Source organism: Hermetia illucens, chromosome 4 (assembly GCF_905115235.1).
Source record: "Hermetia illucens chromosome 4, iHerIll2.2.curated.20191125, whole genome shotgun sequence".
Classification (NCBI taxonomy): domain Eukaryota; kingdom Metazoa; phylum Arthropoda; class Insecta; order Diptera; family Stratiomyidae; genus Hermetia; species Hermetia illucens.
Genome location: NC_051852.1, coordinates 110,208,675 through 110,225,012, shown reverse-complemented (window position 1 = coordinate 110,225,012; position 16,338 = coordinate 110,208,675).

The window sequence follows — 16,338 nt, the reverse complement described above, 5'->3', positions numbered from 1 at the left end:
AAGAACCTTATAATGGCAATTGTTTTTAGTAGCTTTGCACTGATGGAGGGGGTGAGTTGCTCCTGAAATATATATTTACATTTAAAACTAAAAATTGTAGTTTGAACGGAGCTACCCCTTATCTATCAATTTTAGGCTAGACTGCAAGTAGCAGGCAAAAATCTAATCTCTTAGACATTTTAAATAATTTTAATGGGACCCCAGGGACGCGAAGACAGTACCCAGCACCGTTAAGAGTCGCTCTACAACATCAGAGTGGCTCTTCGCCCTTGGATCTTTTGATAGTTATGCACCAGCAGGTACGGAAGACCTAAGCATCGTATGGTTTGGACGAACCAACTCAATGAATTTATAATCCATCAGGGTACCGACACTGACTACATGACGCGTTCATAACCCGATTTCTGGAACTAAGTCATGTTCCGGAATAGATTTTCGTCAACCAGTACCAGATGATAGTGAATAACTGCCGAGTTGCCCAACGAACTAGGCAACAAATCTTCCAAGAGGTTTCACTTAAGCTCGATCTGGAGTCATCAACTTACCGCACTAGGACCAACACAAGCACACCACCTGTAGGGCATTACATGAACTCAGTAGGCAGGAGAAGCTTAGTAACTGGGGATGTCGACCTAATTTGTAATGAGGCTTTGACCGCAGTCCAGGTCGCATTCACAGAATATGCTGAGATTCCCCCAGACGCTAGGCCAAAGATCCCCGAGATTACTGTGACAGAGTTTGGTCTACGTTGCAGTTGCCACGGATATTCGTCTCCATAATCAACAACTTGGAGCTAATAACAAAGGTATGCATAGGAGGACTTTACCATTCTGGATATTGATAAGATAATATTATTGAGTTGATAAGATTCACAGCTCATAGGGTAAAGGCAAATCATTTTAATCAAATGATTGTCGATCCGAAATTAATCCCACATTTTTCCACCAAGAGGATAACGTTTCTCATCCCCAAGGAACAAGGTGCCCCTTCAAAATGTCAACCGTGATCGTGTCTTCCTACCATCTACAAGGCCTTCGCTTCAGTTCTCTGTGGAGCAAAAACGATGCATAAGAGGTTCCCAAGGCTGTAAAGAACAGCTTATGATCGATACAGTAGCTGTGAAGCAGGCTGTCCACTAAAAACGAAATATCTCGACAGCCTACATCAATTATAAATCAGCCTTCGACTCCATATCACATTCGTGGTTACTACAGGTATTACCCTTGTACAAAATCACCTTCAATATGGTTCTTCTCCTGAGAACAGTGATGAAGAATTGGAGCACGAAGCAATCAGTATCCTCACAAACATCAGGAGAGATACCAATCAGGCGTGGCGTCTTCCAAGGCGTCAGTTCAGCAGAAATATCGGCATGCAGCTAGGCTTGGAGAAATGTCGCATGGAAACAATTGTTCGGGGAAAACACACCGACAACGAAGGATACAGCCATAATAACATCCGAATTGAGGATATGGATTCGGACGACGGACGACGAATACTTCGGCATATTACAAGCGACAACACGTGCTGTGAAAATAATGAAATCTAAATTGCTGGCGGAATTTGAACGGCATCTGGATCTTGTTCTGAAAACAGAGCAGTTCGTTAAAAATAAAATCATGACAATCAACACCTTCGACATTCCCATCCTTCTTTATACTTTTGGTGTGACACGGTGGAGTAATACGGATTTAGAATCTGTCAGCAGACGGGTAAGGGTAGTTCTTGCAAACAATAACATGTATAATAAGGCTGCCGAAAGATTGAGGATCACTGTCCCACGTGTGTCCGGATAGCTGAGTGATTAGAGCACAAGGTTGTCATACGGAAGGTCGCGGCAATAGAATTTGTATCGTGATTTGGCGTTGGATACCGGTTGATTCAGCTGTGAATAAGTACCTGAGTCAAATAAGGGTAATAATCTCAAGTGAGCGCAAAGCTGACCACATTGCCTGTATCGTTACGGTCTTGAAGGAAACGCTCTAACACGCTTCAAGGTCTTGATAAAATATGGATTGTTGCGCCAATTACACCAGACTGCAGTCATGGCAGATAATAAATTATCTCCTTTGAACTTGAAGAGCAGAGAATGGGATCCAATGTCGGATGTTACTTCAGTCTAACAGAAAATTCACCTTTGGAAAAGAAATCCATCCACGGAGCTCATATCAATAATTTGTTGTTGCCAGGCATTGACATCGAAACCTCCAACAAATGATTGACTAATGGTGTACTTTTCTATGCGGCCGAAGCGTCCCTAACTTCGTTTCAGGATGCTTCGCTCCCAACAAAAAATTACAAACGCTACATCCTTCACTACTCCTCAATCACCAACTCCAGTTGTAGGTTATGTAACTGCAAAGAGGAGACCATTCAGCATATAACATCTGCGTGCAGGATGTTGAGCAGTACCGAGTACACCAATCGTCATAACCCCGTCTGCACGATTCTCCATCAAAAGCTTGCGTTAAAGTATAACTTAGTGGCAACCTACCGTCCTTACTATAAGTACACTCCGCAGAAAATTTTGGAAAATGATCGGGCCAAACTACTGTAGGATCACACTATTGCCGCCGACCACAGTGTTAATCACAATAGACCTGATCTGGTTCTGCTTCTCAATGAAGAACGAGCATGCTTCATAATCGATATAGCCGTCCCGTTGGACTGGAACACTGTTGAAAAACAGCAAGAAAAAATCCGAAACTGGGGCCCTTTGGCAGTACCACTTGTAATTTGAGCGACGGGAGTAGTACCGCAAAATTTACATAAAGCGCTGAAAATGCTCGGTCTTAGGGCTGGACTATACATGGAGATCCAAAAAGTGATTGTGAGTGTGTGTGGGCTTCAGTCTTGATTCGTACTGTCTTCCATTTAAGATCTATGTCTCTATAGTTTAGAATCAGCGCCTCACTGCTTGAAGTGTTTGCAAAAACCGGAACGTAGCAATATATTTTCGCATGGGCGCACACACTTTGCTTTGAAATGCATCATCACTGTGATGCGGGCCTTTGGATGTTGCCTTCAGCCCATCCTTAGGTTGGTCGCCCGTTGATCCGGTTGGGCGGGAAGAGGGTTCGTTGGCATCTTTTTTAACTATATATGGTATATATATGTATATATGGCAATGTGGCCTCTCTTCCCACACCTTCTACATCAATGGAATCGATCAATTCCTCTAGTCCATGACTTCGCATCGTGCCCAAACATAATTCATTTAAAGCACCGCTTTAGCGAAATCTGTTCTCTTAAGCGGCAGACTACCCATCCATTCCTTACTTTTCCGACCCAAATTTCTGCGCTGCCTGCACGGGTAGTTGTTTTATAGTCGTTTAAGTACCCACATAGGCTTTTCAACAACCAACAAGTCTGTGAACTCTAAAAGTACAGGGACCAACCGCACCAGGCGCAGAAGTTTTACCAACAAGTCAGCAGGATGAAGCCTTATACACCACGATGCTCATCCTGCCGAGACAAAGAGGGAAATCTAATTTCCGATAGAATGGGCATATTGAAACGATGGGTTGAGTACTTTGATGAGCTACTCAACAACCAGAACATCGGCGAGTTAAAGGTCCCGCCAACTGAAGACAACGGTCAAATACTGCCACCACCAATTATAGAAAAAACAGTTCAATTCATCTGCTTAAAAATCATAAATCGCCAGGAGCCGATAGAATTACAGTCGAATTAGTTAAATTTGGAGGCGGCCAATTACACCAAGTGATTCATCAACTTGTGCTCAAGGTATGGCACAGCGAATCAAAGCCTGACGATTGGCAACGAGGCATTATCTGTCTCATACATAAAAAGGGAGATATCACACAGTGCAGCAATTATAGAGGTATCACGTTGCTGAGTATCATCTATAAGATATTCTCCTCTATCTTGCTAGGCCGGATAGCCCCATACGCCCAGAACATCATTGGCCCAATCCAAAGAGGCTTCACTCCAGGCAAATCAGCAACAGATCAGATTTTCTCTATGCGGCAAGCGATGGAAAAACTGTTGGAATATGAACAACACTTGCACCATCTATTCATCGACTTTAAAGCCGCCTATGATGACTAATGTGCAAGGCCAGATAAAAACAGCAGGATCACTCTCAAGACCATTCGACATCAACAAGAGTCTACGACAAGGGGATGCCCTATCATGCGTCCTCTTTAAACTGGCCCTCGAAAAAGTGATCCGTGATGCTGAGCTAAATGCAAGAGGTACGATCCTCTTTAAGTCCACCCAACTACTGGCCTATACTAACGATATCAACATCATGGGAAGAACCACCCGAGACGTACAAACTGTCTTCATCCAGATCGACGAGGCGGCGCGTGATCTTTGGCTGCATATCAATGAAGGCAAGACAAAGTATATGGTGGGAACGTCAGCATCAAAAACCAACCAACCAACAATATCAAACCGCACTGGTCAAACAGGAAGAATAAAGATAGAAGAATACAAATTTCTCCTATCTAGGGTTGAAAATCACAACCGATAACAGCTACGATGAGGAAATCCGCACACGATTGTTGTCAGCCAACAGAGCCTATTTCAGCTTACAAAAACTGCTCCGTTCGAAACGTCTCACCAGAGTCCTCATGTATTCCTCGGAGACTTGGGTTCTTAGCAAGAAGAATTGCGAACTCTTGGCCGCGTTCGAGGAAAGAATCCTCCGAAGATTGGCCCGCTACATGAGGATGGATGATTCCGCAACCTACATAACGACGAAATATATGAACGATACCATGACCGCCCGGTTGTGGATAAAATCCGGCTCAATAGGTTACGGTGGGCGGGTCACTTAATCCGTATAAACGAGGATGATCCCACCCGGAAAGTCTATAAGGGCAATATCTATGTTAGAAAAAGAAGACGAGGCAGACCCTGCCTAAGATGGAGCGATAACGTAGGTCAGGACGCAGACAGCTTTTAGGGATATCTAATTGGTGGACCTCGGCACAAAACCGGGATGTCTGGAGTTCCTTATTAAGGCAGGCCTAGACCGGATACCGGTTGGTGCGTCGTTGATGATGATGATAGGCTTTTCGCAAGCACATAATAGACTTCTCCGCAAGTTCCTCCAACTTAAATTGTGTTGTAAGGGACTACAGATTACTCTTTTCAATGTCACTTCATCAAGGTCCTTACCTTGCATGTAGGTTTCATGTTTTTGGGCATACACTGCGATATTCTCCCCAAGTGAGTTTTTAACTTAAGTACGAAAACCAGCAGTTTTGCTCACGCTGGACTCTTTCAGCGCGAACGTGAGATCCTTTTTTTGGGTTCTTCTTCTTCTGTTGACATTTCCGCTAAGATCTTTTAGGTCGGGATTAGCTTCAGCCTATCTCCGCATAGGACGGATTACCCTTGTTAGAGGGCTCTGGTCGAATTCACACTTTTGATTTTCTTTTCGCTTCTTTGTTGGTAACTTGAATTCATTCTGCTTGAGTTGCAGAAAGCGAGCTTTCTGAAGGCCCTTGTTCCTATCCAAGGCGGTGTTGACGTTTCGGTAGCAGTAAAACTTGGAAATTTACAGGTTGCAAGCCCCCTTATCCCTTGTAGTCATCGTTTACGACAATCAGGGAAGACTTTGAATGTACCCTTAAGCATCAACTCATAGGGCGATTCCCCATATTGATTTCGAAAATGTGATGCTTACATTCTCAATTTTTAACGGCTATCAAATGCTTATGTATATATATAAATTGTGTTGTAAAATGTTTGAATTCTTAGTGCAATTCTTTTGTTTTTGTATTTCCGAAGGAAGCATTTCGTATATGCGCGTCAAATTCCGAATGGATGAATCAGAATGATATTTGCCCTGACATACTCGCACAAAATAACTAAATTAATCGTATTTATCTCTAAAAAATGGGTTTACTCACTAGATTTGTATAGTTACACTGTTGCTTTTGCCTCGCAATTTTAATTAAATGGAAACAGACTTTATATTAAAATTGATAACATTATAATGCGAACAGGCTGGAGCGAACACAGAAAGTTATCGAACGCAATGCTAACTATCGAAGGTTTGTTGCTGCTCGTACGCTGTTTGGATGTTTCATCTTTTGTGTGTGCTGTTCGTCAAGTCTTCCCGTCTAAGTTGAAATTCCTCGATCGATTACAAAGCTTGTTGGTTGCTAAGATTTGACCTCGCCAGTTGGTATTATATGATTCGTCACTATTGTAATTTTGGCATTTATTCATTCTTTCCTATGTCTCATCTCTTGAATCAGGCGCAAGATGACAAATAGTACTAGGAAAACCCCGTGATTGAGCCTGTGGTTGAATTCCTTTTCAGATTGGATGAGGTAAATCTGTTTGGTGTTATCAATGTAGAACCCTCGCATCAGTTCCAAGGATAATATTTCCTGCAATTCTCTTGCCTTGGCTCTAGTTGGAATAGTTATTTTTTGTTACGTTCATTGTTATGCAGTGCATTAAGAATATTACCCTATCTAAAAGTTTTTTTAAACAATATTTCGAATTTTTTTAGTGAGTTCTAATGAGTTCTGCATGTATTATTTGTAATAAATATAAAAAATAAACAAGTGGAGGCTAAGCACTTCAAATGTGAAGGGTTTTGTGTATTGCTTATATAAGGATATTTGAGCGGACGGATGTCCTATTTGTAGATAGCTCACATTTAGTTTTTGAGACCATTCACTTTAGTATGACAAAGACATTTAAAGTCTTAAAATGCATAAAATTTGCACAAAAATGAAAAACCTGGTAATATTAAGTTCTATAGCCTTCATTACTACAGAACTTAATGATTCTAGGACAAACTTAAGGAAGGTTCCCAGACAATTTCTAAAAAATATAATTATAATGAATATGATAAGATCGCAACAGCCGGTATCCGGTCCAGGCCCACTTTAATAAAGAACTCCAGATATTTTGGTCCGCGGTCCACCAATTCGATATCCCCAAAAGGTGTCTGACGTCCTGGCGACTTTTTGGACTGAATCATCCCCATCCATACGGATTAAGTGATCCGCCCACCGTAACCTATTAAGCCGGATTTTATCCACAACCTGACGGTCATGGTACCGGCCAAGAGTTCGCAGTTTTCTTGCTAAGAACCCAAGTCTTCAAGGAACATATGAGGACTGACACGATAATTGTCTTTTACAGTAAGAGTTTTGACCCTATGATGAGATAGAGATGAAATAGGTTCTGTTGGCAGCCAAAAACCGTGCCCGGATTTCATTGTCATAGATGTTATCGGTTGTAATTTTCGGCCCTAAATAGGAGAAATTTTCAACGGTCTCAAAGATGAAGTCTCCTATCTTTTTTGTTTTCGTTTGCCCAGTGTGATTCGGTGTTGTTCGTTCTTTGGTTTTTGGTGCTGACGGTATCACAATGTACTTCATCTTGCCTTTATTAATGTGCAGTCCAAGATCTTGCGTCGCCTGCTCGATTTGAATGGAGGCAGTTTGTACATCTCGGGTGGTTCTTCCCATGATGTCGATATCTTTAGCATAGGCTAGTAGTTGAGTGGACTTAAAAAAGATCGTGCCTCCCGCATTTTCCTCAGCATCATGGATCATTTTTCCAGGGCCAGAGGACGCATGATAGGGCATCCCCTTGTCTTAGACCGTTGTTGATGTCGAATGGCTGGAGTAATCCTGCTACTTTTGTCTGGTCCAGCACATTGACCAGAGTCAGCCTAGTCAGTCTTATCAATTTCATCGGGATACCGAATTCTCTTATGGAGGTGTACAGTTTTACTCTGGCTATGCTATCATAGGCGACCTTAAAGTCGATGAAAAGATGGTGCAACTAATGTCCATATTCCAACAGTTTTTCCATCGCTTCCCGCAGAGAGAAAATCTGATCTATTGTTGATTTGTCTGGAGTGAAGCCAATTTGGTATGGGCCAATGATAATCTGGGCGTATGGGGCAAACCCACCTAGCAAGATAACGGAGGTTATCTTATGAATGATACTCAGCAACATGATGCCTCTATAATTGCTGCACTGCGTTATCTCTCCGTTTTTTATGTATGAGACAGATAATGTCTCTTTGGCAGTAGTCAGACATTGATTCGCTGCCCCACATCTTGAGAATAAGCTGGCGTAATTGGTCGCCTCCATATTAAACTAATTCGGCTATAATTCCATTAGCTCCTGGCGACTTATGATCTTTAAGCCCATGAATTGCACAGACTGTTTCTTCTATTCTTGGTGATGGCAGTATTTGTCCGTCGTCTTCCATTGGTGGTTCCTCTAAGTCGCCGATGTTCTGATTGCTTAGCAGTTCATCAAAGTACTCAACCCTTCTTTCTAACATGCGGTTGGTCCCTGTACTTTTCGAGTTCATAGAGTTGGTTCTCCCAGTCTTCCTTTTTCCGTCTATGAAGTCGCTTCTCCGCTCGCCGGAGTTCGTGATAAATCTCCGGGCGTGCTCGCGTCCATTGAGAATGCAACATTACTCGATATGCGGCATTCTTCCGTTCCGTTGCTAGCTTACATTCATCGTCGAACCAGCCGTTCCGACTCTTTTTGCGACTGGGGCCAAGTATTTTTGTGGTCGTATTAATTATAACGTGTTTCAGGTGATTGGGAAGATAATTTGTTGGTGCTTCATCTCCAGGACCTCTGTTGACTGTGGTTATCGCGTAATCAATTTCCCCCTTATAGATGTTATGGAGGGCTGTGCTGTGGATGACTTCACCTGATTGTCAGAGGGGATTCTGGGTGGTGTTGTTATTCGAGCCCAGACCACCATACCAACGAGATAGTGATCCGAGTCCTAGTTGGCCCCCCAATATGTTCTGACATTCATCAAGGCTAAAAGCCGCCGCCGCTCCGCCTTTTGATCACATCGCCACGGGTGACTGCTTTGTGCGCCGGCCAACTGCTTCGTTAAACATTGTATCAGGCTAGGGTAGTATAATGGGACGCCGCAGAAAAGGTTTTCTCTCTCAATCTTAGCTTAAATAGTGTTAACTTGAGCTTGGTATTGAGATAACTGCTTTTTCAACTTTAAGACAAGGCAGCGAAAGCAGATCTGGTGCTGTTAATGCATCGAGCGACATTCAGTTCGATGCCACCGTCGGCAGAAACCACCCCATCTAAATATACAAACGGATGAACGCTTTCGAACCACCAGAGTGAGAACTTTGATTTTGTTCGGAGCCACTTGGACATAGTTTACGGCCCAAAGAGGAAAGCAAACACATGTCATCAGCATAGTCGAGGTATTTGAGGAAAGATGTCATACTTCATTGAACTCCTCCACCTCCTCCGGGCAAGGCAGCAACAAGAACCTCTTCGACAACTTTTTCACCAAGGGAGCTAAACTACCTAAAGGCCTAATAAGGAAAGGGACAAAATCACAAAAAAAAACTAACACCCGAGGGATGGACGGCGAGGGACTAACCTTGAGCCGATTCTTGCACATACGCTCGAGTAACCCCCATCTTCCATTCTTCTTCATAAGGGACCTGATAACATGGTGGCCCACCCTCATCGAAATGTTTGTCCCCTGTCGCTGGGAGGAACCCGAGAGCAACTTATACACCCATCTCCGGCATTTTAACATGCGGACTTAACCACTGTCCGCAAACTAGGATTATTAAAAAATATTGAAAGCTAAATTGTTGGTGCCGTGTTAAACTTTTTTTTTAAATTTTGGCTTCTTTAATGAAAAAAAAATATATATATATCGAATAAATCGCAATTATCGACCGAAAAATCATGTTCTGAATAAGTCCTGAAAATTTCGTAGAATTTCGTTAGATATATTTTGGGCTATGGTGGCAGCAGATTTTCAACATGCAGTTTCGAGAAATACGCATTTGAAAAGTAGCATACGATTTTCAACCATAAAATCTTAACTGACCGTTAATCGGTTATACCTAGTCCATAAACCTTAGGTTTCTTGAAGAAACACATCTAAACCCTTGGCTTCAATTCTTATGATTTTAGTGAAGTCATTTGGACGAATAAATACGCGGTTTATTACGGCGATCGACATAAACCTAGCATGTGACATTTTACCTGTTTAACACTACTACACTCACCTGTAGCGCTAGATTTCTTTGTCTAAATGTATATGCAGCCGGTTGCTTATAACACTAAGTTCTGAGTTGCCCAATTGATCTCCACTATCATGTGGTGATCGCTGGGAGCTCTTTCTTAATGAAAAATTGGAGACGGAGAAGGATGAAGGCGAGTGGTCTGCGCTTAAAAACGGGACAAATTGTACCAACTCCAGGTTGAGGGTTGGGTAAGGCTGACAACCCTACTGGAAGACAACTTGTTCCGAAACACAAAATAAGCCTCAGACTGACTTGACAAAACATCGACGAACCCAGCAAGGTAAACGGAATAATGATTTGCGCATTTTCTAAAGGAACGTGTGCTTCCCGTGCAGAGCTGGAGCTGCCAAGCAGCTAACCAATACCCTATCCCAGTATAGGACTGATGTAACAGCGTTGCAGGAGATGCGTTGGATTTTATTATATTATACTGGCCATCCAGTAAATCATGTGCTCAGAGTACATTTCGTAGTCAGCCAAAAAATGAAACCTGCTGTTATCGGCTTTGACAACATAGGCGAATGACTAACCACTCTGAGTCTACAGAGTCGGAGAAGGAAACCTTGTACGAGGCAGTAGAATGAACCTTCGAAGGCTATCCCAGGTATAATATCAAAATCATACTTGGGGATTTTAACAGCCAAGTAGGGGCCGAGCCCGTATTCAGTCGATACTTTGGTTCCCATAGCTTACATCAAAATACAAATAAAAAATGTAGACTCCGATCACTATCTCGGCATATTTTTTTTTTAAGGATTGCGGGGTCCTAAGTCCGCATCCACTTGATGTTGGTCCGGTGCTCCGAACCCGAATAACAACACCAAGTAGAATCCTATCACCTATAAGGGGGAAATGGGTACCACAATAACCACAGTCAACTAAGATACGAGAGATGAAGCATCAACAAATGATCTTCACAATCACCTGAAAAACGTTATCATTAATACGGCCGCAAACATACCCAGCCAAAAACGAGTCGGAACGGCTAACTCGACGATGAATACAAGCTAGCAACGGAACGGAAGATTGCCGCATATCGAGTAATGTTGCATTCTCAAAGGATGTTGGTACGCGCGGGGACTTGGCAGACCAGTCGAGAAGCGACTTCGTAGACAAGAAAAAAGAAGCCTGGGAGAACAAGTAAGTCTGTGAACTCGAGAAGTGCAGGGAACAACCGCACCAGGCGCGGAAGTTTTACCAACAAGTTAGCAGGATGAAGCCTTACACACCTCGATGCTCATCTTGCCGAGAGAAAGAGGGAAATCTGATTTCCGACAGAATGGGCGTATTGCAGCGATGGGTTGAGCATTTTGATGAACTATTGAACAACCAAAACATCAGCGAGTTGGTGGTCTCAACAATTGAAGACGACGGACAAATACTGCCATCAGCAAGAATAGAAGAAACAGTCCATCAGCTTAAAAATCATATGCCTTCATCCAGATCGAGCATTCGGCGCGAGATGTTGGGCACACATTAATGAAGGTAAGACGAAATGTGAAATGTCGGCACCAGAAACCAACCTACCAACCATCAGACCCTGCCTGGGATGTAACAATGGCGTAGGCCAGGGTGCCAGACAGCTTTTAGGGATATCAAATTGGTAGACGGCGCAAAACCGGGATATCTGGAGTTCCTTATTAAGGCAGGCCTAGACCGGATACCGGTTGTTACGCCGTTGATGATGATGATGAATCCAGGCTTCGGGTACCGTTACTCGCAGCGAGCGTAAGGATTTGACGTACGCAGTCTTCTTCTCCTGTAGTTTTTGCCTATCGCAAATCTTGCCAAACGGCTTTATCTGCTGAGAGTTACCTTCTGGGTCAACCGTCACATTTACCGAAGTAAGGACAATGAACGTTAAATCATGGAACCTTAGGTTGAACCTCGTCAATATTCCAAATTTTCGTTTCTAACTCCAAATTTATCGCTCAAAAGCATGACTCGCATGGAAAAAGAATTGAGTATAATACTGAAGCTACTTGAGCGAGCAATCCTCCCTGCACTTTCATGGCGGTCCGAGTTCTAGGGCGGGATTCAGCTTCTATAAGTCGCTGTTAACTGGACTGATGCCGCATGCGAACTTCTTACCACATTCTTCACAGTATGCCTACTTTCTGTAGCAGAAGAACAGTTTCTACCAGTCAAGCCACCATTTAGTTCATCGAACTGTGTCCTTTTCTTTAAGTAGGACTAGCCCTAATCGAAAAATTGCGGCCCTTGAATATTCCGCCTCTATCGTTTTTACAAATGTCCCAGGTACTCACTTTGTAACATCGCCCGAAATTGCGCCTGCAACGTCTGAATTTTATCCCACCATTTAACCACGGGTCAATCCTCCTTGCTCTTTGCCCATTGGTGAAATGTATGCCGGAATCAGCAACTATTGTTCATTACCGGATAAGAAGAATTGCCATTTAAGGTGGCCTCTGAGAAACAAACTCTTGTATAGAAATCCTCGTATGTAAGGAATGGCATTAAGGCGTTTCTTTAACATAGGGTTTAAAATTACCGACCTCAAACAATCCTTCATAATGGAGGTTTTCATATCAAATAATGCGCTGCTGCAATGCTTTGTCTAGAATTTAGCCGTCTCCTACCAAATTGGTACCGTTGTCACAGTGAACTGATTTTAGCTCTCCTAATCTACTTGTGAAAGGCAGCCAGGTACGCATTAGGTCGGTACAAATTTTTTAGTGCAAAGCCTTTGTTAACATGGATACAAATATATAGGCTTTGATTTCCAGAGGCACCCAACTTTTATTTGAAAAGGATCGCATAGATCGGTCCCACCATCTCAAATTCACAAGAAAGGGACACTCGTTCTATTATACAAATAGATCTGGCGTTTTGGGTTCTACCATCTACACTTGTTCGAATGCATTTCGCACACCCCTAACCCATTTTTGTCTGCTGTTGTAAACCAGATATATAACATTTTTCCGAAATCAATGTCATGGTCAACCATGTGTCAGGTTAATCATTGTTCTCAAGAGTTTGTTTAATGATTAAATCCGTTAGATGGGATTTTCCCAGAATAATGAGGTGCTTTTGACGGAATGAGATCAAAACGTTGCTTAATTCTTCTCCGCCTCGTAAGAGGCAGCTTCCATGCTTTTCCAAAAAAAGTGGAGAACTCGGAACTGACACTGCATCTCCAACGGAAGCCCTCAGTTCAGCCTTGCTATTTCTTTAACAAACTGTTCGATTTGCTGGAACCGAATTATCACGCTTGATGTCTTAATTCTCCATCTTAAGCATCGCGCCACGGTATTCACCAACCGACTAAATGACAAACACCGTGGAATAATATCAGCGGAGGAAGTTTGATCCTCCTTCGCTACAGACATAGGGCTTACGGTAGTATTAAATACAAGAAAAGGCGTACCATCAACCTTTCGTCTCTTAAAAGGACTGTAGAACCACAGCGGGTACACGCTTCGGAAGGCACCATCAACTGCTTTGCTCGAACATGATAAATATTAAATATATGGTTGCCACTCACCCCTTCTTGGGTCATAGCGCGTCAACCAAGGCGACACCCCAATGTACACAGTATCTTGAAATGCGGTTCAACTCCTTTCAAGACTTCCCCAAATGCGCGCCTACTCCTCCACTCTTAGAGCCTACCTCCTCTACTCTTAGGGTGACCCACTCGTCGGCCATCTTGGAAGAGTAAGTTCCACTGCATGGCATAACCAGCAGTGGAATTCATCACATCGGTCACGGGTAAATGCCTTGTGCAGCAACCAAGTTCTTTGTTCATAATTGAACCAAGTCAACGAACCCCGATGTTACTTTACAAGGCTTTACGAAAACTTCGCTTTTGAGTAATAGTGGAAGCAACTTTCCATGTGCTACTCCCTTTTAATAACACAGAAAGAACATTAGTGCAAACAGTATTAACATAATCTTGACGTTGAGATAACTGCGAACCTAGCGTTTCAATGCTTCAAACGACATTCAGGTCGGTGTCACCGTCGCCAAAAACCACGCTTCCTAGGCATACAAATTGATCAACCACTTCGATACTCTGCCCAATAATTTAGATAGAGAGAGTGCGATGTCCCGTAAGACTGAGAACCTTGGTTTTGGTAGTGTTTATTTTCAGCCCAACTCTATTTACCTTTCTTTTCAATTCCAGAGCCATTTGACCAGGATCCATGACCCGGTGAGAGAGCAAACAGATGTCATCAGCAAAGCCAAGATCTCTGAGGAAAGATGTTATACTCTATTCCAGGTCTTCCGGACAGCATAAAGAACGTCACTGAGAACAAGAAGAAATAACATCGGTAACAAGAGCTTTTACTTCGGTACAACACGCCATGCCATGCAAAGAACACGCCAGATACACTGTCGAAATTGATGAAGAGCAAGTGAAGCAAAGATCTAAACTCCGTGCACTCTTCCAAAGTGTAGGATGTTGATGTGGTCTATGCGGGAGGACCCAGACCGGAAACCAGCTTGGCCTCTGTCGAACAAGCTTTCAAGATGTTCTTTGATGCCTTCCAAGATTATTTTAACAATTATTTTTGCGACGGCAGGGAGCACGAATATACACCTCCAATTGCCCCACTCAAAACGAATGCCTTTGGAATCTTAACCATCGTCCCCATCTACCACTCTCCGAGAACGGTCTCGGATTCCCAGATTTATGTGCGAGTGGAAATAGCAGATTTGCGACGAATAACTTTGCGGGGGACGTCAAGCGCAGCGGCTTTACTCCGTTTTACTTTATTGAGTTCATCTACAACAGGCGGAGCTTCACTGGATGTCATTCAATTCCTTTCGATCATCGATCTGAGTCCAATATTCCGCAATCAACCAGATCTTACGTCGCGCGTTGAAGACGTGGCCGACAACCTGCGTAACATCCGCTTAAAGAGCACATTATTGATATTGATATTGATGGGCGGGTCACTTAATCGGTATGGATGAGTATGATCCAGCCCGGAAAGTCTATAAGGGCAATATCTGTAGTAGAAAAAGAAGACGAGGCAGACCCTGCCTGAGATGGAGCGATGGCGTAGGTCAGGACGCCAAACAGCCTTTAACGATATCGATATCGAATTGGTGGACCTCGGCGCAAAACCGGGATGTCTGGAGTTCCTTATTAAGGCAGGCTAGACCGGATACCGATTGTTGCGCCGTTGATGATGATGATTGATAGCGGCCAAATGCTCAGAAATGTTCTCAGGGTATCTCCGATCCGTTCAACAAGATCGACAGCTGGATTATTCAAGCGGTTGATGTTGAACTTTCGGGATCGAAGATCTTCAACCCTCCGATAACTGGCAGACGCAACACGCAAGCGAACGTAAGCGACTATTAGATGATGATCCGTTTCGGTAAGGAGTCTACCGCTAACGTGCCGTATAGGCCCATAGAAAGCTTCGCTCATGCAAATTCTTTCGGGATACGGTTTCTCCATTAAGAAAAATTCAGTAAGGACCAGAATGAGTGTGGTGAAACAGACAATCCAAGCCCGAGAGTTTTTTTTCCTAAGTCACCATTGGATTATATTATTGCGCATTATTGTGCAACAGAATGATGTTTCTGCGGAACCCCATTCATGGAGTTTCTGGAGTTCTCTTCTACACTGTGCCAATACTGAACGTATCTATCTCATTCAATCATTCCTCCATTTTCCCAGCTTGTGAGCAACCCAGCCTATGCAGGTCACCTTCCACTCTAAACTAGTCAGCACGTTTGCTTTACTCCAAATTCTCAATATTAACGGGGATATGGGAGTTTAGAGTTTTTCAAAAGATTCCTTCCTTTTTTGGCTACTTTCTCAGCCCCACCTGTATAACATTGTGGACTACTCGTGTATTTTTGAATCGACAATAGTGTACGACTTTGCGAAGGCAATTTTTTGAGATTTTGGGTAGGAAAAGCATCTTCCGTGCGTGTCATTCCAAATTTTCAGACCAATTTTTAAGGTTTTGGGTCTGTTTTTTGTTTCATCATTGGAAGGTGGAAAGGTTCAAAACCACCTCCTTCTCCTTCCATTCTCTCCACGGGACTGCTATAAGTATTGAGAACCGTAGATATATACCCCTCCTCTTGGCAAGTATGAATCCATCCTCCCTCTGCCTGTCTATCACACGCACTTTTCTCTGAAACCATTATTCCTATGGATTCCAAATTCGGTGGAAAGATGGGAACTGCGAATCCCCACGCACGCAGTGAGCAACACCAGTTTACGTTGATTTTAAAGTGGGGGACGGCTTATTGTATTGTATTCTAATCGTGTAATTCACCTAAGTATCTGTCAAATGAAACCATA